This window comes from Leopardus geoffroyi, chromosome D2 (genome assembly GCF_018350155.1).
Source record: "Leopardus geoffroyi isolate Oge1 chromosome D2, O.geoffroyi_Oge1_pat1.0, whole genome shotgun sequence".
Lineage (NCBI taxonomy): Eukaryota > Metazoa > Chordata > Mammalia > Carnivora > Felidae > Leopardus > Leopardus geoffroyi.
This window is the reverse complement of record NC_059334.1, coordinates 86,133,708-86,156,953: the sequence shown is the minus strand read 5'-3', so window position 1 is coordinate 86,156,953 and position 23,246 is coordinate 86,133,708.

The following is a 23,246-nucleotide window of genomic DNA, read 5'->3' as shown; positions in this document are numbered from 1 at the left end:
CATCATTTTCAAGCGTTCATAGTTACCAAAAAGAAAGCCACAACCAGCCATGACCTACACGGCAAGCAGCCCAGGCAGATAACAAAGTTGTGCAAGTGTCACGGTAATAAGGCCGTCCCTGCAGGCGGGCGAGGGGCACTGGGTGGGCAGACGGCAGCTGGGGTGCCCATGGAGGGCGGAGCCCATTTGTATTTTCTCTACCTTGGGGAAAAGTGTGATTTTTTTTTTAACACTGCTATAAACATAAGAAAACAAAACCGCCTGCTGTTTTAAACCTCTGTAGCAGATCACTAATGCTTCCTTGGATCAGACTTGAGGGAAAAGTGACTCCCGGCCACCCAAATGAGCCCTGGCTGTGTCCACTACTGATCGGCTGTGCCTCGTTCCCCTGCAAAACTCAGGGGACACCTGGGCTGTCGGGGGTGGGGGAGGAGGGTGGGCTGACCCGTGACCCTGATTCCGCCTCAAGTCAGAAGGCCATGGGGGCCAGAAGATGCTCCTCAGGGAGACTGCCTGGCCTCCCTGTCCAGGCTGACCCCGGGCCCCCTGCCTCTCCCTCCGGTCACTGGGCCACCAGGGAAGTGTCCTGGCTCGTGTAAACCATGCTTCTCGCGGCCTGTATGAGCGCTCACAGCCGAGGTCTGATCAGGAAAGTCGAGTCACATCACGTGATGTTCTCCAGGTGCAGACAGGCTCACACGGCCCTGGGGGGGAGGGGGGGGGCAGGGCAGAGGAACATATGTCAGGGAAGCACTCACCAGAGCTCACCTGAGAACCGTTGTCCCCAAGTCCCCAGGCCCAGCCGTCACCAGATCCAGCTGGCGCCCCGCAGAGCACCCCCAGGAACCTCTCGGGGACCTCGTCTGCCGCTGCCCTCCACCAGCTGTGCGCACACCTGCTGCCACGGTGAGGAAACACGGGCAGCTCCTCCCGGCCCTGCGGGAACGGCCCTCCCTGGCGGGCTGTCACCAGGACCACTGCGGGAAGGGGGTCCCGGGAAGTGCAGCTTCGGGGGCCACCGGAAGGAGTAGGGCTGGCCCTGCCACGGGGACGGTGGACAGAGAAGCATGTGGTAGTTCCTGAGCACGTGTGACACTTGAACCTGAGACAGAACCGAATTAAACTTGCCCAGGAAGGGACGGGGAAGCACAGAGATGGTGGCCTCTAACCGCACCCCCCACCCAGGATAATGTATCTCCTTGTCTCAAAAGTTCATTTTTCCCCCACTAGGTGGATTTCGTTCACACTTCTTCAGAACCTGATTAAGACAAGAAGGTTGTAAAGACATCTGGAGGGAGGGGGCTTCTCCAAGCAACAACCTCCCATGATGGTTAAAAATGGCCGGTCTCTAGAAACACAAAAACACAAGTGGAAAACATTACGAAAAGTGCACTACTTTATAAGAGACATGCAGCACTTAAAATTCAGTGCATATTTCATCAGGGCCTTTATCCTAAGGACACAGGATGAACGGGCCGTGTGGCGCAGGGAGAGCCTGCGGCCCACGCACCCCGCTGCCTCTCATTAGCAGGAAGAGGGGCCCCTGGGGCGGACTGATGAGTCTCTGGGCCCCCAGAGAGGCGGGCCCGATGCCCTGAAACAGTTTTGCCGAGAAAGACGATTTTACTCGGAGGTGGCCAGGCCAGCTTCCATCCCCTTCCGGCCCTGACCGTGCACAGTGCTGTTTCTGACCTTTCAAAGACTTCTCCCTCTGGGGTAAAAACAACATCCCGGGAGGCCTGCATTCGTGGCCTTGTCCAGAATCCATTAATGGACGATGCCCCTGTGGGAACAGCGTTCGTGCTCAGTTTGGAGCACGATCGATCCCAACATGCATGCATGTGCGACCTGGGAACGCACACGCGTGAAGGCTTCTCGTGTGTCCCTGTGTGCGGCCCGGGTGCTTCCCCAGCCTGGCTGCCGTGGCGCCTTCAGCCACTAGGGGTGCTGAATCACACCCCCTGCGACATGCCAGCTCTGCAGGCGGATGGACTGCTGTGCCTGCCGTCGGGGGGCCTCACGGTTTCCTGAGAATGGATAAAGACACACGGGAAGGCAGGAGAGGACCCTTGCAAACAACGGAGCCCTGAGGGCCCACAGGCAAGGTTCTCAGTGAGGCAGACTTGGAGATGAGCTGCCCAGGGGCTGGGACAGTGTGATCAGTAGGCAGCCCAGCAGGTCTCCAAACGCCCAAGGCCTGCCTCGGCCCCCTTGACCCGGTCATGTCCTTAGCCGTGGCCATGCTGAGTAATTACCGATGAGTAACTGAGTGAGGATGGGTTGAACGTTAACTCTGCTGGGGCCCAAGGGGTCTCCCGAGGGCCTTCCCAGTAAGCGCCCTGCACAATGACCGTCTCAGAGTCATCTGCCCCGAAAGCCCAACTAGTGACACCTGCTCCGCCCCACCCTCCCTCTCTTCCTGTTTTTCTGCGCCGGCTCAGCTCCTCTATTTCCCTGCCTTGCTATAAAGCATGGGGTTTCGCTTCAGCTGTCCCCTGGAGGCCCTCGTCCCCCTGCCGGCCCCACATTGTTCCCCTGAAGCCCTGTCTGCTGTGGCGCCTGTGGCCCTGTGTTACTCCTCCTCATTCTCTCTGGACATTGGTGACCACCTCGTTGACATAAAATGCCCCCAGCCTTGCCATGGCCCCCACGCTGGGGCTCTTTGTTCCTCCCGATCTGCTGCCCTGTGTCCCCGGTAGTCTCTGCTTCCTCTCTCACCCCCTTGGTGGGCAGGGGCCCTTTGACTCAGTCCTACTCTGCAGGATGTCCTGCAGGGCCTCACTCATCACATGCCGTGACGACTGAGCTTGTCCTCTTAACCCTGGCACCTGCCACAGACCAAGCATGGCACACATATAAGGGTATCCATTCTGAAACATACAAACCTCTGAAGTCTATGCTTAAAAACATGTCAGAAACAAGAGAACTTTTAACTTTAAGACACTGATCTCTGCTGATGACATTTTTAGATGCCAGGATACTTTGGAGACGAAGAGACGCTTGGATGGGGACCATCCCTTTGGCATCACCTAGTCTGGCAGGAACACGGTCTGACCCTGATACATTTGTTTGCCATTAAAACAAAGTCCCAGATATGGTGACCTTAAGGCCACCTATTTTTAGCCCTGAAGGCATCCTAAAATTTGCAGTCTGTACTTTGAGTTCTGCTTCACCTACGGTATTCAAGATGCATCACATCAGACACATCTGAGCCTCTTAACAATAGGGCCCATCTATCCGATCGAGGGTGAGCATAAAGCATTAAAAGATGCCAGGGGAAAAGGTCCTTAGAAATCATCTCGAGTAGGTGATGTGACACCGGTGGAGTGGAACTCACGATGACACCCTGATGCACGCATCAGAGCATAGGCTTCTACTCCACTGAGCCAGGTAATCAGATCAGCACTGACGACAATATCACATTGTACATTCAAAGCCGACGGTGATCTGGGGAAGCAGAAAAATCCAATAGTTGATAAACGGCCATGATTACGTCTATCGATGTCTTCCAGGAAACTTTATCTGACATGATTGTTTTTAAATATGAAACTGAACAAAGAATCCGTTTCCACCAGAAGTGGAAAGTTCGAGTTCCACGCTAGATAAAAACACCCTTTTCTAGGAACAAAGTCATCTCTGTAAAGAAAAGTGGGGATAATTCTCCTGAGCAGTCATCAGGAGAAGAAGCCATTAAGTGTTATTGAAACTTAGGGTATCCCCTCTAGCAACAAGTCATTAGTCTGACGAATGTCAAGTGCTAATCTAGAACTAATGGGATTTAATTTTATGAATTGTTTTCATAAATATTAGAAAACATCTTGAGAGAGGCATACTGTATTACACATCTGTGTACATGATGAATGCATGCAAATGACCGGGCCCAGCTCCTGAATAATTCATCACCATCATTTTATTTACATAGGAAAATGATACTTGATTTGTTTGGCAGATTTTAAGCTACAGTTTCTGCCGGTAAACTGAGCCCCTAGTGTGCAGGCAAAGGCACAGAGCGGTGGGAGGTACTCGGGAGAGGAGGCGGCAGCCTTTATCCCCCAAATTCCTTGATTCTTCAGAAAGCAAATGCATGTTTGATCCGGTCTATTTTTAAGAGTCTCGCCTCTGTGATGGTACTTGCATATCTGCTTTCAAAGGAAACATCCCCCCTTCCTGTGCCTCTTTCATCCTGTTTATGAGTGCCCTCTGCTTGTTCTTTTTAAAAAAAGGTTTCTCATTCCCCTATTCCTGTTGCCTTGAGAAACCAAACAAGAGGACAGAAAGGTGAAGAAATTGGAGGTCGTCCTAGGAGGGCACCTGTGGGCTCCCGGGAGACCCCGGGCTCCCCTCCTCTGACTCCTGGCCATTCGAAGAGAATGTGGGGGCAGAGTGGGTGGGGTGCTTTGGCACATGGTGAGCGGTGCCCTGTAGGGACCGGCGTCCCTGTGGATGCCCACTGCTCAGGTCATTTCCACCAGCTCCCCTCCTTCAGGTGGGCTCTTGGGAAGGGTTTCTCCTGTGGCACGTTCTGTAGCTCTGCTCTCACATCGTCACCGTGCCCAGGGGCTGCTGACTCCCCTGCCAGCACTGGACCCCCAGCTGAGTAAAAGAGTGCAGAGAACCCCGGAGACAGGACTCTATGGGGGACAGTTCCCGGAGGGTGGCCGTGGCCCGTACATGCTGCTGGACACGGTCACCTCCTTGTCCTTCCTCTGCCCTTTATTCTGTATTCTTGACAGTCTTCCCCAGGCAGAGAACCCACACGTCTGCGGGGGAGGCACTCGGAGCCTGGGGCGCCTGGACCCAGAGGTCTTTCTAGAGCCCCATTTGTTTACTCCCTTCGCCCATCTCTCCTTCGCAGAACTCAGGTCCCTCGACAACCCCTGTCCAGCTTCTCAGTCCTCTGCGCCACCTCTCGGGCACAGTGTGGGCTGGGGGTGAGGATGTGGCTCTGACCCTCGAAGACGGTGGTCAGGCCCCTAATGCGGGGAGCGCTGTGACCGCGGTGTGCCCTCGGACCCCACCCCTCCTGAGCACCAGGCACCCGAGCCTCTCCGCCCTCCGCCGCTGCACCTGCAGATGAGCCCCCGGGGGATCTCCGCCAGGGCAGCCCCCAACCCAACTGGAAGGGCGGCAACGTGCGCTCCAGGGCCCACGCGGGGCTGGGGGCTTCATGGGCTGCACCCTGGTGCGCCTCCTGCCCCGGCCCACCTCCCTTCGCCTGGACGTGTCCCACTGTCACCTGGATCCTCAACCCACAGCCTCGTTACGGGGACCCCTGACCAGGAGTGCAAACGGGAAATTCCCTCTTCCTCTGGGGAGGCTGCCCCTTGCGTGTGGCCTGGGGACCCCACGGAGGAGGGCATGGCTGGTGATGCGGAGCACACGCTCTGCTCGTCTGGAAAAAGCACAGTCGCAGGATAACCTGTGTCATAGGGCGGCTCCGTCGTGAGGCACGAAAGGAGTTACTACCTGACGTGCTGAGTGCAGGGCGTGCACCGTTTAATGTTTATTAAACAGAAGTATGTACACGCGTGTGTAAACTCTCTTCCCCAGCTTCCCATTTTGACTCATTGGTGCCCGGGAGACCCAGTCTTCATGGAATCCCTGTGCTGTGAGGCTGGGGTCCGCAGGAGGACCCGGTGCCACAAGCCCAGCGGGACCTCGGGAGCTGGCACACGAGGTCCCCTCTCCTTTTGGAGCTCAGCACATTCTGCAGGCCCCAGGTAAGTCTGGGTCAGCTGAGCGGTTCTGTGGCCACGGGGGGCCTGCCGGGCTACCTCCTAAAGCCTCACGTTCTGCTGTGAGTGCTCATAGAGCACGTCCATGTCCTACGAAACCAAAGGGAAGCTGGAGGCTTGCTTTGCCATGAGGGCCACCCCTCAGCCGGACCCTCCAGAAGTGTGGAGGTCACATCATTCATCATACCATTCCCGGCAAGGTCCGGACGCAGAAATGCCCAAGCAGGTGACATCCCCAATCACAGAGCTGGTGCTTTGCAGCGACCGAGGGTGAGGGACTTTGGCCTGAAACATTTGACTGGAATCCACTGCCAAAGATCATCATGCCTCCAGCAGGAACGTGGCAGCGGCAGCCAGAAAGCATGTTAGTTTCTTGATAAAACAATTAGGGGAAACAGCTAGACAGCCGATCAGCTCATCAATTAGCCCATCCCACAGCCCAGACACCACATGAGATTGAATAAAACATATTGATCATTTTGTTGTTGATCCACAGGACTGTGGGAAGTAAGCCTGGGGTTTCAGACTCATTAAACCCACCTCATCTCAAACGTTTTCCTTCAGGTTGATCCGAGAAGCATTTTTTTTTCCTGCTTTTGGCTCCCACTGTTGGAATTTTAGATATTTGCATATTTGTAGGGTATCAATACCATGGATGAGGCTGTCAATTTCTCCCCTTACCTCTTTAACTTCTTTGTGCCAAGATGGCTGTGTGGAATCCCTCACTGGACTGCATTTTTATTTCTAGTCCTAATAATACCAGGAAAATATTTAAAAGTTTCACAAGCCAAAAAGAAGTCTTTCCTAGGAGTCATTGTTTTCGAATAGCTCCCGGAAAATAAATCTGTCTCTGAAGTGAGACATCAACAAAGCATAATATTACTTTCAACACATTGACCTGAAATGTTTCATCTCCCAGGGGAGATGTCAATATTTGTGGAGGCTCATTAACCCCTTCTCTTTTCTGAGAAACCTCACACAGACTGGTGGTAGTTCTGGAAGAATACACCTTATTTTACCACGAAATTAATGACAGGATTAAGTCGCATAAAGAAAAGACTAATCCATGAGCATTGTGAGGCCCCCAGAATGGCCTCCACATTTCCTCTGATGTGACCTTAATATACCTTTAATCAACACTTCCTTGAAGCATGAAAGGTAGAATTTCTTGAAGATCCTGGTATGGGCAGTAGTTAATGTCTTACTTTAGACTCAGTCACTCAACCCAACCCTTGTTTGGAGAAGAGTGGATGTGAGTCATTATCAGTTAACACAAGAGCATGAAAAGCAAAGACCATTCTAGCCCCACGTGTGAAACCAGTACGTGCTTCGCATGGCGGACACCCCTCAGGTGCCCTTGGAATTGCTTTAGAACAGCACGCACAGAGGCACCGTGCAGTCTCCGTTCCCTTCCAACCCAAGTGTCCGGCAAGATGGAGTCCTCAGGTCTATGACCCGGTTCTTGCTACAGCTCTCTCCACCTGCGGTTCTCTACCTGCACAGGTACATGCCGTGTCCTCCTTCCCACCTGGGAGAAGGAATGGTTTAAAATAGCCCTGGACAGAAAAGCTCGCCTCTACATCTTGAGATAAAGGCCATCTGTCTTCAGTCACGCAGCAAATATGTGAGAAGCACACCAATGCTATGAGGGTAAACAGTCTCCGGGAAAAAATAATAATGTGTGTGTGGTGTTGGTCAACGTTTGTTGTGTAAATGTTCCCGGCGCATTCTATCTCCACCAAGCAACACAACATCAGTGGACACGGGGTTGGGGAAAGATGTGTAGAATCCACTCCAACGAGCCAGTACAAGCCCAGCCCAGCCCAGCATTGAAAACACCTGCTCGCTTGTGACACGGCATGAGATGGTGACGCTGCAAAGACACGTGGCTCTGGTCCGTGTCCTGGAGGAGCTCACGACGTAGCCGGGAACACAGTACATGTGTGAAAGCCGCTCTTCTCCTGTCTGACAGCATCTAAATTATTTCCGAGAGGAATTCTCCCCTGGATGTTACGGAAAGCCTCTCCAGAGGACGGGGGTCGCTATGCTTTTGACAGAATTGCACGACACAAATAAATAAACTGCAAAATCAGACAGCAAAAATAGCTACAGTAAAGACAATGCCAGTCTGCATCCCAGTAGGTTATCCCACAACTTTCATAATTACCCTTTTAAAAGAATTTAACAGATTTATAACTTGTGTGAAAAATAAACGCTCGAAAACAGCCGTGGTAACTCCGGGACAGAAAAAACAAAAGGGGTGACTCATTCTAACAAAAATTAAGACAGAAATCCATGTCCGGGAATGGCAGACAAGGGTAACAACTCCCCCTCTGAGAACTATACAAGTTGGGTAGAGAGAGAAAGGAGCCAGGGGGATCCACAGGGACAAGTGACAGAGGTGGTCATAGATAAGGCTTTGACCCTCGGGAAGAAGTTTGAGCTATTTTCCAAAGAGAATTTTCTACTAAGTTGTTCTGATCATCACAGAGAAGAGATGGAAAGGGGCTATTTGGTCTCAACACCATAAGAGGCATTGAACATGAGCCCTCGCACTTAGAAGGAAAGCCCGTGGAGGGTGGTGATAGCAGGGTAGTCTTTTCTGACAGAGAGGTGGATGGAGGAAACCACAGAAATAGGAAAATAGAAACTAAAGGAAAAGTATCTTGAAAAGACTTAAAACACTCCTTGACTCTTAATGAAAATCGCTGCATAGACCACAGGTGGTGAGTCAATAGTCCTCATGCATCTTTTGAGGCCTGGAGCCTTTTGCTTCCCGAGACCTGACTTTATGAAGACTGAGATGGCAGTACGTGCCTGTAGCTCGAGATATTGCCTCTGTCACCGTGGAAGCCTGTCCAACGGAACCCCGCATCCGTCAAGCAGATGGAGCTGATAATCGGCATCCGAGGGAAGGGGTGGCCGCCTGCACTGCAGGATGATTTGTGTAGATTGTCGGATTTTAATGAGGAGTGGAAGTGTTGCACTAAATCACCGGCTCTCATGACCTCCCCAGAAAAGCCATTTGTTCCGTAATTATGTAATACCCATATATCTGTCACAAGAAGGCAGTGAGTTTACTATTTTAAATTAAATTTTATTAGTGCTAGGAACGTGCACTGGCCAAGCTAACCATCCACATGCCATACCTCCATTCTGAGTGGGTATTTCACAGCAAAGAAGCCCTCCTCCAGAAGTAGATGTCTTTTTTTTTTTCCTTTGCTTCGCTTTGCATTGAAAATGCAATTGCAACAAAGTGGAGAGAGGCACCATTTCATACAGCTGAATTTTGGACGTGGACGCTCCATGTCACATTTTCCAAGCTCTTTACGCCCTAAGCCGAGCCGCTCCCCTCCCCCACCCGGCGAGATGGGCAGGGTGCTCATGTTCACACATCATCCTGGAAGACAGCAAGCCTCAGCATGGCCAAGGGCACTCGGGGTCATACCAGACAGGTGATGTGTCCTGACAGGTCTAAAGTTATAGGATATTTGGCTGAAGAGTGCATTACTTCCTCCATATGTATTTTACGGTCTTCAAAAATTCATGCTCCCACCAAAGGAAAGACCAGAGTGTCTTTTTCTTTATCAATGCTCCGTGCTCTGTTCAATAAATATCCTCATGCCTCCCAGCCTGCACAACTCTTACCTCACCCAAGATGGGTAGTGTCCCACAGAGATCAGGGATGGGGTGGGGTGTCTGCAGAGCACTGTGTAAGTTGGGATCTGGCCAGGAAAAGTCTAGACCCTCTAAATAGACAGAATCTGATAGAATTGCTGCGTTGGTAATGGAAAAATGAAAAGATGACCGGGCAAAGCAGAAAATAGCCCCTTAGGGGCCACTCACACCCTAGGGGCTGAAGGGCCAGGGCAGGGTCCAGGCTCCAGGGCCTTCGGGTGGAAACCAGACCATGGAGAGAGGGCATCCTGGCAACAGCTGGAGGATGGCAAGAGGGATGCCCAGTAGGGGTTGGAGCCACAAAGGAGATTCAGTCTTTGCCAGAAATGCCCCCACAGGCAGAATGAGGGTCGTCTCCACTCTCTTCCAGTGCTTCTGTTACCTATGCCAGCCTACAAGGGACCTTGATGATCTGGCTCTCAGTGCGGAGCAGGGAAGGGAAGGGAAGGGAAGGGAAGGGAAGGGAAGGGAAAGGAAGGGAAAGGAAGGGAAGGCAAGGGAAGGGGAAGGGAAGGGAAGGGAAGGCAAGGGAAGGGAAGGGAAGAAAAAGGAAGGGAAGGGAAGGGATGGGATGGGATGGGAAGGGAAGGGAAGGGAAGGGAAGGCAAGGGAAGGCAAGGAAAGGCAAGGAAAGGCAAGGGAAGGCAAGGGAAGAGAAGGCAAGAGAAGGGAAGGGAAGGGAAGGCAAGGGAAGGCAAGGGAAGGCAAGGCAATGGAAGGCAAGGGAAGGGAAGGGAGGGCAAGAAAAGGGAGGGCAAGGGAAGGGAAGGGAGGGCAAGGAAAGGGAGGGCAAGGGAAGGGAAGGGAGGGCAAGGAAAGGGAGGGCAAGGGAAGGGAAGGGAGGGCAAGGCAAGGGAGGGCAAGGGAAGGGAAGGAAGGGTGGTGTTCACCTCCACCAGCATCCACACTCTGTGCTGCTGAGATCACTTTTACTCATGAGGCAGCTTCAATTTCCCCACCTCTTGAACCTGGCCTGCACATGTGACTTGCTTTTGCCTGGATATCGAGGCAGAAGGGACAGGACACTAGTCTGAGCCTAGATCTCCAGAGGCCTTGAGGGCTTCCACTGTGGTGTGTGGGCCACGCCCACAAGCAGCACATGTCTGGCCTGGCCCCCTAGACCCAAGGTGATGATGGCTGATGTGTAGTCACGCTTCTCCAGCTCAGCCTAGAGGAGAGCAGAGCCCCCAGCTGACCCATGGATGCATGAGGGAGCCTATTCACAGACGATGAGCAAATCCAACCAGGACCGGCCGCGTCCACCTTAGATCTGCCGACCCCCAGTCAAACCAACAATAAATAGTAAACGGCCATGGCATTAAGCCATGAAGTTTTGGAGTAGTTTGTCACACGGCAAGAGTAAACTGACAACAGGAAGCTGAGACCAGCAGATGGCCATCACTGACACTGGAATGTAAAACCAGATAAAACGAAAGAGGGTCTCTGAGACCAGGTCAAAATCTCACCTGGGTTGCTTCAAAACATCTTGTTCCACCATATTTGCAAACTGCTCTTGAAACCTGATTCATCAAGCCAGGGGATCCAGTCTCCCTGAGGGACAGGACTGTGGTGGCTGAGGCACTAAACCCTGAGGTATGGGGAGGCCATGAGGCCCAGCTGCCTCGGCTGTACCAGCAAGATGTAAGAGCTACTCAGGCGAGTGACTGGGGCAGAGCTCAGAGTGATGGGTGATGGGTGGGGGATCTGGGGGAGGGCGAGGAGAGCAAAGGCTCTCCAGAGAGAGGAGATGGCAGGGTGGACAGGAGACATGAGTATTTGGGTCACTTTGAATACACGAGCTTGGCCAGAGCACAGGGTGACTGTGTTTAGGAAACCACAGGAGAAAGTTCCACAGGAGCCATGGAAAGATTCCAACCCATGCACTTGGGATTAGGCAAAAGGTATGTAGCATGGCGGTTACGCTTTTCTTTCTTAATTTAACATCTTTATTGAGATATAATTCCCATACCACACGATTTACCCATTTAAGGTGCACGACGCATGGCGTTTGTGTATTCACAGTCACACGGCCATTACCAAAGTCAGCTTTAGAACATGTCCATCACCCCAACAGGAAACTGCATGCCCCTGGGCACTCACCCCAATGATCCCCAACCCCAACCCCAGGTGACCACTCATCTACTTTTTGCCTCTAAAGATTTGCTTATTCTGGACATTTCGCATAAATGGAACCAGACAATAAAAAGCAAGCATTTATTGAGTGCATCTCTGTATACCAGGCACAGCCCTAGCCTCAGAGTATTACCAGGGGTATTACCTCATTTAAGAGTATTACTTCATTTAATCCTTACAACAAATCTGTCAAGTGGAGAACCACCATACCCATATACTGGATAAGAAAACTGAGGGACAGAGGGGTAAAGTGGCTTCTCCAAGTCCACGCAGCTAGGAAGTGGTGCAACCTGAATTTGTTCCTGAGCTATTAGTCCTGACAACCCCTAAAATGTCCAGTTTCTTTGTGTATTAGTTATCTATTTTCATGTAACGAGTTATCCCAAGACTTAGTGGTTTAAAACAATACTTACTATCCCAGTCAGGAGTCAGGGGTCTGGGCATAGTGTAGACGGCTCAAGGTCTCTCATACGGTTGTATTCAAGATGTTGGCTGGGGCTGTGATCTCATCTGAAGGCTAGTCGGCGGGGATGTGCTTTATGCTCACTCCCACAATCGTGATCAGGACTGAATCCCTCATCATTTCTAGCTGGGGGCCTCAGCCTCTCTGGTTATTGGCCAGAGGCATCCTTGGCTCCTGCCCATGTGGGTCTCTCCACAGGCCTGTTCACAACAGTGAGCAAGCAAGATCACACTAGACCAACTTATAAACTATCCCCTTATAAACTATTCTGGGAGGTAAAGCCCATCACTTTTGCCATATTCTAGGCATTATAAGTGGGTCACTAGATCCAGCCCAAACTCAAGAAGGGCAGATTACACAAGGAAGTAAACCCCAGGAGGAGGGAATCACTGGGCTGAGCCTAGAGGTTGTCACATCATGAATAGCAGTTTCACGTCGTGACGAGATGCTCGCCCATTGAGAGCCAGCCACATGGGAGCCAAAACCTACTAAGGGAACAGCAGGCTTATGTGTTTGTACATTGTGCAGTCTGAGCCATATACTTCTTGCCTGGGCATTTTAAATTGTTCTGTCTTTCCTACGAGTATATGTATATATTTGCTGAATGTATATAGTTTCGTGGGTCTAAATTAAATATGATACAACTTGGTGCTACTTTAATTACAGATAGAAAGATGGATAGACAGATGGATGATAGATGGATAGATAAATGGATATACAGATCGATAGATGGATGGCTAGAATGGATAGATAGAGGACAGATAGAAAGATGGATAGATGATAGACGAATTGCTGTTAGGAAATAATTCTGGAAGACTAGAGGTGAAGCTCGGCAAGGAAGGTGAAGAAAGAGAAACCAGTTCAGAGAAAAAGGCCCACGTGATGGATAAGAAAGATCTTTGGACAGGACAAGTGGATGGAGGGAAACACTTGAAAGGTGCTTTAGATTTCCAAAGGCTAGAGTTGGTGACAGACCTGTTAAATCCAGAGGGAAGAAGACAGGGCTATGGTCTCTCCCATATGCTTCTCTATTACATCTAGATGATGCTAATCCACTGAGCTGGGTGTCCGGGGTTACTTGTCCCCCTCCCAGGAAACCACCAGGGCTCCCCCAGCAGACCCCTCAGCAGTGTGTGGAGGGCAGAGCCTCGGGGGCCAGCAAACCTACAGGTCCAGGGAGATGTGGGGCCCGGAAGGTCGGGCCCATCCCCTTGCCCAAGAAGATGTAAAACTGTTCACCTGTGGTAAAATGAAGGACTGAAGTATTTCTTCTTAATACAGGACTCCCTCTTTGCAAAGAGGGGTTTTGAAATATCTGTGATTGTTATTACGTTACGCTTTGAAGTAAGATATTTCAAGGGTTTGGAGCAAGAACTGGGGAATGGAGCATGGGGGAGACAGCTGGGGAGGGTCTCCGTCGATCGGCCCCACGCATCTGTGCCGCTGCCTGGCCTCTGCTGGCGCGTCTCTAACCACCCCGAGGCCCAGCTCCCCGGCCAGCTGCCTCAGCTGTAGGTGCTCATCTGCCACTCAAGACTAAACACGTGTGACGACTATTTCCCTATACATCATGATGTTTGCATCGCTGGCACTCTGGTTTGTAATAAGAATTATTTCTCCCTTGAGAAAAATTCTCTGATCTTATTAAGGATGGAATTGTGACAGTCTCCGTAATTAAGAACAGTCAGATGCAAATTTGGGGAAATGTGCTTGAAAAACCTCTGGATTATGATCTCCACTTACTCCTTGATTTAGATGCAATGTGACGGCTCGAATGCTGGCTTCACCTGGTGCAGCTTCCTCTGTGACAGCCGCGTAATTCTCTTTGTAGGTTAGTCAGTCGGCGATGGGCTCTGAGCAGGTTCATGGGCGGCGTTCCCCATGGACCCATTCTGAAAGGCACCATTTTATACCCGCATACGGTGTTCGTTGACTGTCCTCCCCGATGTATTCCGCATGCCTCCCGGTGGAGGGCGGAGAGAAATACAGAAACATCACCGTGATCCGCGTGGGCCCAGGAGGAGAGCAGGTGCTGGGTTCTTGGAATCACCCAGAAACGCCCCGAGCCTCACATTTCAGTCCCAGGGCATCACCGGGGACACAAGTGACAGCAGAACTCAGCACAACACACAGCAGCGGCTGGAAGTGCTAAATGGCCATTGTCAGGTCCTCCCTCCATGAGACAATCTTTAAACCCGAATTACTGGTACGTTTCCTGACACCCAGGTCAGTGATACTATACGATGAGAATGCGTTTACACAAGAATAAAAAACCCAGAGATGCTGCCAGCCAGGAGGTGTGGCTGCTGAGGGCAGGGGGAGGGGAGGTGCCACAAGGCCTGAGGCCACGACCTCGGCTAAGCATCCGGCCCTGAACTTCCTCCTGAGCTCCCTGACAGCCTTGGGACCCGGACACACACCAGGCCGCTCGGCCCTCCGCCCTGCAGAAAGGGAAGCGGAGTCACAGGAGGGGCCACCTTTCCCGGGAGCGAGTGTGGACAGGGATTTTCCTGCAGGCTCCCCATGGCAGTTTTACCACGTGGAGCTATTACTCCACGATAAGACTGTGCTCTCAATCCTCACGTTTCAAAAAAATGAAATCCTGGAAACGACGTGTCGGTTTTGAGGGTGCATGTCTGAGTTGCCGTTTAATAATGTTCCGACATCGGTGCGGTGCAATTCATTTCTATCCCCTCAGCAGCTTCCCTTGGGGTTCTAACTGGCAGATAATCTAGACCGTTCTCTCTCTCCTTCCTGTTCAGTCTCCCCTAAACCAGTTTCGAGAGCTCTACACAAACCAGCGAGTTGCACAGCTGCCCAGCAGGAGCTCCCGTGGCAGAATAAGACGTATTTTCTTTGACACTCTCTCCATGACATGTGGGTCTCGAGTCCCTCGCCTTGAGTCTTCGGTGGCTCCCCTCATTGCTGTGACCCACAGAATGCAAGGAGGGACAAGCCCAGGCCACGAGGAAATGGCAGTGCCCCCTTGCCGTCACTTGGAATGCTCCCTCCGGGGGAGGCCAGCTACCGTGTTACTCACCTGCCTCCCGCCCTGAGCTGCCGTGCCCTGAGGAAGCCCATCTCAGCCCGGGCTCCATGGGGGGGCGGCAATGCCAGCCAGCTAGTGTCCAGTCGCTCCAGCCATCCCAGCCCCAGGGCCAGACACCAGCTTGGATACTGCGACCCGAGACACACCCCACGGAGGAGGGTTGAAGCCACAGATGCCTGAGCCCAGCTGAGCGGACCCAGCCCCCTCCAGCCCTTCAAGCCACTCCTCTGAGGCCCCAGGCTGCGCTCCGTCCAGACTCTGCAACCACAGAATTATAAGCCTAATAAGAGGTTTGCATTTCACACCATTAAGTTTTTTATGTTGTTTTTTTACGCACCAATAGCCAACCAGAGGAGTTGTGCGTCAGAAGTTATATCCCTCCCTGTAGGTCTTCTATCCACTTGTCACCCGGAGAGCTATTTGGGGCCACTTCCACCCACATGCACCTGCATCATTCAGCATGCATGGTAAGAAAAGCATAAATGTACGGAGAGATCTGGGGAGGGGAGAGAGGGAGAAGAAAGGAAACAGAGAGAGCGAGAAGGCAACAGAGTCAGGGAAAGAACACCTACATGGACTCTTGGTGAATGGCTTAAGGGAGAAAGGGGAGAAGGACAAGCACATCGGTGATTTTGCAAAGTGAAGAGAGATGACCGTCTTCAGATGCGCGAGCAGGGCCGCTGTGATGCCTAATTACCCAGGAGGAGACGTGGCCTAGCAAATCACATAGCGGGATGCTGGTCTACAGCCACAAAGTCAGCATGTGTGTCCCTGCCACTACTGGGGACTGGCAGTGTCCCCCACGTTCAGAAGAGGGTTTCTACATCACCGGCAGAGGCACTGGAGAGAAAACTTGATAAACCCAAACCCACTTGTTTGATGACTGGGGAGTAGAGAGAGCGGGGCCCGGGAAGCAGTGGGGGCCCTCCCGGCCGCTTTGCTCTCTGCATCAGGCTTGACCTGGGGGGCAGATGCTGTGGGCGGACTGGGCGATCCTGCCCGGACCAGCCCCCCTTGCTGAGCGACGGCCCGTGGCATGGGTGAGAGCTTTCCTGATGGAAATAAAAATTTTATTTCTATTGGTATATCTATTGCAAATAATTTTATATTCATTCTTGTCACACCAAGTAAACTTCCAAAATGTGTTCCAGAGCTGTCACGGCCTGTTATGCAGTGGCACAAGCTATGTGACGTGTTATTAAGCCGCAAGTCTTGGAACTTGGAACGAATGAAATAGTAACGGCCTTCATAAATTGTAGAAGTTCCAGAGCTTATGCCTGAGACTCAGAGCCAAGTATCGGCAGGCATTTTGCTTCAGAGCAGAGTATATTCATTTTGGAATTCCTCTAGTGATGTGTCAGTTGACGATGCAGAATTTCTGCGGAAAGTTGTATTAAATCAAGCACAGTAAGAGACGCAATGAAGCTCAATTGTTACCAGAGCAGAATGTCCCTGTGTCACCCTGCTGTGGAAAGCTGCAGCCACGTGACCACGCACAAAGCACTTGCAGTGTCCTTCTCAAACCACATGGGAAACATCCTTCCTCCACCTCGCCCTTCATATCCAGAGTCAAGAAAGAAGAAAATGAAGCGATGGGTGTTGATAGGAACATAGGAGCGTGATGCGTGCCAGATGGCCGGACCACGTGCCCACAGGCAGGGAACTGCTCCTTGAAGACCGAGTGAGCGCCTGTCCCAAGTGGGTTAACCGTAGGAACTTTTCTCCATCCATATTCTTCTGCATTGGAAGTGATGATAGAAATTAGGTCTTATTCGTCTCAATTTAGCCAAACACCAATAGATTCATCTTTCTTGTTCCATCTCCATTCATTCCTAACTGGCCCCCACTGTTGTGCCCACATCACTCCATCGAAGCAGTCATTGTTAATAATCACCTGTTAACAGCGACATCTCCCATGAATGTTATTCAATGTCCATTGTATTCAGAGCAGACCTTTCTTTTTTTTTTTTTTTTTAATTTTGTCATGTTTCTTTATTTTTGAGAGAGAGACCGAGATAGAGCATGAGTGGGGAGGGGCAGAGAGAGAGGGAGACACAGAATCCGAAGCGGGCTCCAGGCTCCGAGCTTCAAAGCAGACCTTTTTATGTGGAGACTCTCTTCCTGGGGATCAGACGATCAGGCCCACGTTCCCACATACTCTTAGAGGCTGCTGTCTCACCATCTCCCTCCCTCCTCTATCAGGCCACTAACTGTCAAAGACTCTCAAAGCTCCTTCTCTGCATTTATAGCCTCTCTCTAGAAAACCTCATCTGTGCCCCTGGCTTTAATTACCACCTGCAGTCTGATTGTAAATTTATATCTCAGCCCAGGCTTCCCTTCTGTGCCCCAACCCTATATACCTCTTACAGGCTCCTGGCCATCTCTTCATGCATGTGCCGCGGATATTCAACATACCCAAATGATGAACTCGTGACCTCCTCCAACCTGAGCTATCTCAACATTGTTGGATAGACCAGAGCTCTAAAATCCATCCCAAACTCCTGGCCACGCTTTATCCATCCGCCCGGAGCCTATCCTACACCGCGCCCTGAAGATTCAACCTCCTCCACATCTTCAACCCTGGTCTTGTCCAAGCTGCCATCAGGGCTGCCTTGTGGATGGCTGTCCTCTCCTGCCTGAGTATCTACATCCATGCTTACACCTGCTAACCCAACAAAGCTATTGCAAAAAATCAAAATGATCGTGTTGCCCCCCACTGACGCAGATCTTTCCCATTTTGAGGGACTTAACGTGATTTCCCACCGTTCTTAGGATGAAAACCACAATTGTCCACTTGGCCATAAGACCCTGCACATCCTCACCCTTCCCTAGGAGGTCACCCCCCTTGATTCAGTCTCTTGGCATGAAGAACCCAGCCCCAGGCACAGCTGCTTCAGTGATCACTTGACCACTGGCCGCCTTTGCCCACAGGCTTTATTCCTCACAAGGTCTATTTTGTTCTTTCATCTCTGTGCTTTGCATTGTGCCTGGTCCAAAATTAGTGTGCAAATAAGACTTATAAATAAATGAAATGAGCTCATAATGATTCTAAGTCCCTCATCTATGGACATCCCTAACTTAAGATACCCCAACCCTAAAAAGTAGCACCAGGCCCACAGAAGGAACTCAAAAGGCAGCTGGGGTGATATGCCTATGAAAACCAACCAATCTGCACTGTTTTTTTTTTTTTTTTTAATGTTTATTTATTTTTGAGACAGAGGGAGACAGAGCACGAGTTGGGGAGGGGCAGAGAGAGAAGGAGACACAGAATCTGAAACAGGCTCCAGGCTCTGAGCCATCAGCACAGAGCCCGACGTGGGGCTCAAACCCACAAACCATGAGATCATGACCTGAGCCAAAGTCGGACGCCCAACCGACTGAGCCACCCAGGTGCCCCTACACTGTTCTTACCTACATGATCAGGAATTACTTCTGGCAAGACCATAGCAAGCCACCTCCATCTTGAGGATACAGAGACCCCAGCTTTCAATCATTCCTCTGCCACTGAGCCTGCATGGTGGTACTTTAGACCATGACATGTGCCTGTCTTCATGAACGTCATAAGTTACACTCTCTGCCTCCAGACCCCAGAATAGATTTAGATGTCTTCTTATTACCCGGTACATTATCCTGCTTTGTTTCTTTTTATTTCCATTTAAGTTCAGCTGGATGGTTTGCCTCACCTCGGGCCTGAAATTGTGCTTTTCAACTGAAATGTGTTTACGAGGAAGACAGGAAAGAGTTTGACTACAAATCCGTGGCTTTAGTCTGATTGGCATTGTGGCACTGTGGCTTTGATTGGTCAATGCATGTCCACAATTGCTTTCATAGGAGCAGCTGACTCAAAAAACAAGCCACTGCCATTTTCTTGAAAGGGGATGCGGGGTCCAACGGTGTGAGTGGATCTGATGGCGTGTGCGTGGGCAGGAGAGAAGGCAAGTCTGGAGGGGCCAGGAAATGAATCGTCGCAGCAGAGGGAAGCTGTCTGGAAATGCCAATGACCCACCATGCTTGGAGCCCGTGGACACAGAGGTTTTTATCACATTTGGGCTCCAGATGGAGAGTTGATGCTCCTTCTGTTCACCATCATGAACGGTTGGATATTATCACCCACCAGCCAAGCCTCCCTCTAGGGGCTGGTGTTGTAGGGAACCAAGCAGGACTCTGGGCTCTGAGTCTTCTGACATCCATTCTCCTGTCGCTTCTGTTCCACACAGGGAGCATTCTGGGAAGAAAGGGAGAGGCCGGGTGGGAGGTGGAGCGAGGTGGGCAGGAAGAGGGATGATGTGACAGGATCCTGCCTCAGGGCACGGATCCCACCTGCTCCCATCCTCATGCCGAGGTTTGTGTAGAGCAGAGGCAATTCAGGGGCGTGGAGACCATTCCTCAAATTGTACTCTCTGATTTCGTTTGTGTTTTCTAGCTAATAAAATGTGAGACAAATACCAAATGGCAGAAGCAAATGCCTGTGATCTTGGACTCAGCCCCTCCATACAGGCGGCGTTCCTAATGAACATGTTAGTGCGACCATATATTAAAGACCTGGCACTCTTTATGAGTGGTAATAGGACATTTTGCCTCTCATCTAAAGACTTTATTTGCCCTGAAAAAAGCAGTTAAGATTGTTCTGATTTCTCTGCATGGCCCCCTGGATGTCTGAGCATGGTTAGAGCCCAGCGGTAGGGCGTGCTGAACCAATTAGGGGTGTTTACCACCTGATGACAAGAAAACAGCCCCAGGATCAAGAAGACGTCCTCAGAGAGGCTCATCAGCTCTCCTTCAAAGGGAAAAGGGATGTGAAGTCGTTATTGCTCAAGATATAAGAATCTTCAAATGCCATCCTAATATGATATTTTGACAGATATTTGTTTCCACAAAAAGTAATGAATTTCACAAGGGAAACAGATTGGGAAATGATTAAATGGACACAGTGCTTTAACGTGTGGCTCCTGGACCGCGTTCCCTGAATAATGATGCTCTCTGCTGTGCGGTTCAGGCAGAAGCGCCATCCAGACCGTCCAGGCCAATCTTGGTGGGCATGTGTGTGCTCCCTGCCTGCGGCCCCTGGGACCGCATAAGGTAAGGAGGGGCTTCTGTAACACCTGGAACGGACCCAAGAACAGAGTGCTCAGGATTTCCCAGAGATGGGAAGTTTCCAGTTTCTTCTTCATTGAACTGTAATTACCATATTGATCCATGATGTTATCAGAGTCCTCAGCAATCCATTACCCTTTATCTGGCACTTTTTCAAGTTTTCAGCGTTTTCATATATTATGCTTTTTTAAGTGATAAAAGCAGAGACAGAACTCTGCTTTGGACGAGACATTTCTCTTGGTTCAAAGACGACATATCTATAGGGTCTGTTCACTTGGGACTCTGAGCATGAGGCCTTCCATCCCATTTTGGTTTGTTGAAGTTTTCTCTAAAGGCTAAATTTCACCCCTTTGAAAACAAAAATCCCAACAGCCCATTTCGGATCGGCCCCTGTCCCTCATCTTGTCAGAGCAGCAGCACATCACTGAGTGACGCCTCACCAACGTGGCCACTCCTGTGTCACTGGGGCTGCAGATGTTCTGTCCCCTTCACACGTGGCTGATAAGAGCCGAGTTCGTAAGCCACGTGATGGCTGTTGGACTGACCTTGTGGCCCCTACCATGCGGATTCTGTCAGGGTCCGGCAATGACTGGATCATAAATTCCGCCCAGTGAGAAAAATGGGGCCACACGGGGCACAACAGGCTGCCTCGGGGATGGCAGATCTCATATGGGGAGACGTGGGGAGTTTGGGTTTGTGTTACTATAGACAAGGTCTTGGTATTAAGACAATGTGCAATAGATTTCTTTCTGAGCTTAAATGGAGAATCTGCACTCGCGTACTTAATTGAAGTAACAATTTAAAATAAACTTTTTTCGGGCACCGGTGTAGCTCGGTTGGCTAAACATCTGACTTCAGCTCAGGTCATGATCTCATAGTTCATGGGTTCGAGCCCCACGTTGGGCTCTGTGCTGTCAGGGAGGAGCCTGCTTCAGATCCTCTGTCCCTGCTCTGCTCCTCTCCCCTTCTCAAAAATAAACACACACACATACATACATACATAAACAAACAAACTTTTTCACATTTGTAGAATGTCGGTAATACTCTGCCCTGAGTTTTATGAATTAACCTTCACTGTCATTAGAAATATGTTTGAGAAAGAACATTTACTCAGTCGGGCCCTCGCACCCTGGGGTTTGAAGGCAGGCTGCCTCCTGTCTGACACCCCAGGAGGAGCTTCCCAGTTTTCAGCACTTACTCATACACCCCGCTAAGGGTCTCCAGGAGATATCCTCAAAATTGAGGACTCAGAATCAATGAACTATCAAGAGAGATAGCTTTCATCTTTAAAAAAAATTTTTTTTAACGTTTATTCATTTTTGAGAGACAGAGAGAGACAGAGCATGAGCAGGGAAGGGGTAGAGAGACAAGGAGATACAGAATCTAAAGCAGGCTCTAGGCTTTGCGCTGTCAGCACAGAGCCCGACGCGGGGCTCGAACCCACGAACTGTGAGAACATGACCTGAGCCAAAGTCGGATGCTCAACCGACTGAGCCACCCAGGCACCCCTAGCTTTCACCTTTTAAAAGATCCAACTTTTTCAAGGTGCCTGGGTGGCTCAGCTGATTAAGCGTACAACTATTTCGGCTCAGCTTATGATGTCACAGTTTGTGAGTTCGAGCCCCACATCAGGCTCTGCACTGAGGACAGAGCCTGTTTGGGATTCTCTCTCTCCCTCTCTCTCTGCTCCGCTCACTCTTGCATGCTCCCTCTTTCTCAAAATAAATAAATGAACTTAATAAAATAAAAGATCCAACTCTTTAAAAATGTTTTAAAACTGAGATGCAGGTGGTTTATACACACATAAATAGGTCTGCAATTTATGCGGAGGAAGCTGGAGAAAATGTAAGCCATAAATCTGGAACGTTTGGCCTCCTGTAAACAAAATATACAGTAATGGATACGATCGTAAAATGAGACCCAGCTACTTCCTGTCCTTTGCAGAGTGTGGCTGTAACGCTACCGCCAGTGGCCCACTTTACAAAATAGCAAAAACACCTGGTGGCGGGGGGGGGGGGGGTGGCGGGGGGAGGAAGACGCGTTTGTTTTAAAGTTGAATCAGTTCTCAGAACCCGTCATCCAGGCCTAACAGCCAGCAAGTGGTGGCCAGAGGCAGCAGCAGGGGTCCGGGGCCCGGGCCATTCTTTTCAACATTCACAAGCCAGGTCCAGGGCTCAGTCTGCACGTTGGCACTCGTCCAGTGGTTACAGGGTTTGTGAGTCTTTAAATATTGTATTAATCACGATTCGGTGGCTTCGCAATTTTCCTTGGACTGTGGGATGACACGGACGAAACAGGGAGATGAAACGCAGAATTCGACAGGCACAGTGGGCCCAGGAGGCCGTGGGTTTTCATTCTTCCACCGACCGAGCCCACGGACTGCGCAGAAGCAACGTGCTGAGGTCACAGGGATCCTGTGTCATTGATCCTCCCATGCTCACGTTCCCGTGAGAGGGCATGGCGCATCCTGGTATCTCATAATGGTCTACAGCTGGCATCTGGACCGTCTGGGCTGAGTGCTCGTCCCTGAAGATCCTTCTGTCCCTTCATCAGTACACAGTGGACAGTCTCCATCTGAAGCAGCCTATCGTTTCAAGCAGCCTATCGTTTCTTCACCCAGAAATACTCACCGCGCACCAAATATGCGCCAGACGTGATGCTGGACGTTCCTTGACTCCAGCCTGAGATCCAGCAATGACTGAAGGGGCACGTTTTGCCTGTCCCCTTAACAAAGGGCAATGGATGCTGGCACCCACGATCAGGGAAGATGTGAGGAAATAGGGAAGGTCGGAGGAGGAATAACAATTGAACAAAATATTACTGGTGGGCAAGTTGTGGGGGGAAACATCAAAAAATGTCTGTGTCCTGGGGCGTCTAGGTGGCTAGTCGGTTAAACGTCCAACTCTTGATTGCGGCTCAGGTCATGATCTCGCGGTTTGTGGGTTCGATTTGAGCCCCGAGTCGGGCTCTGTGCTGACAGCGTGGAGGCTGCTTGGGATTCTGTCCCTGTCCTCCTCTCTCTGCCCCTCCCCCGCTGGCTCGCATGCGCTCTCTCTCTCTCTCTCTCTCTCTCAAAATAAATAAACTTAAAAAA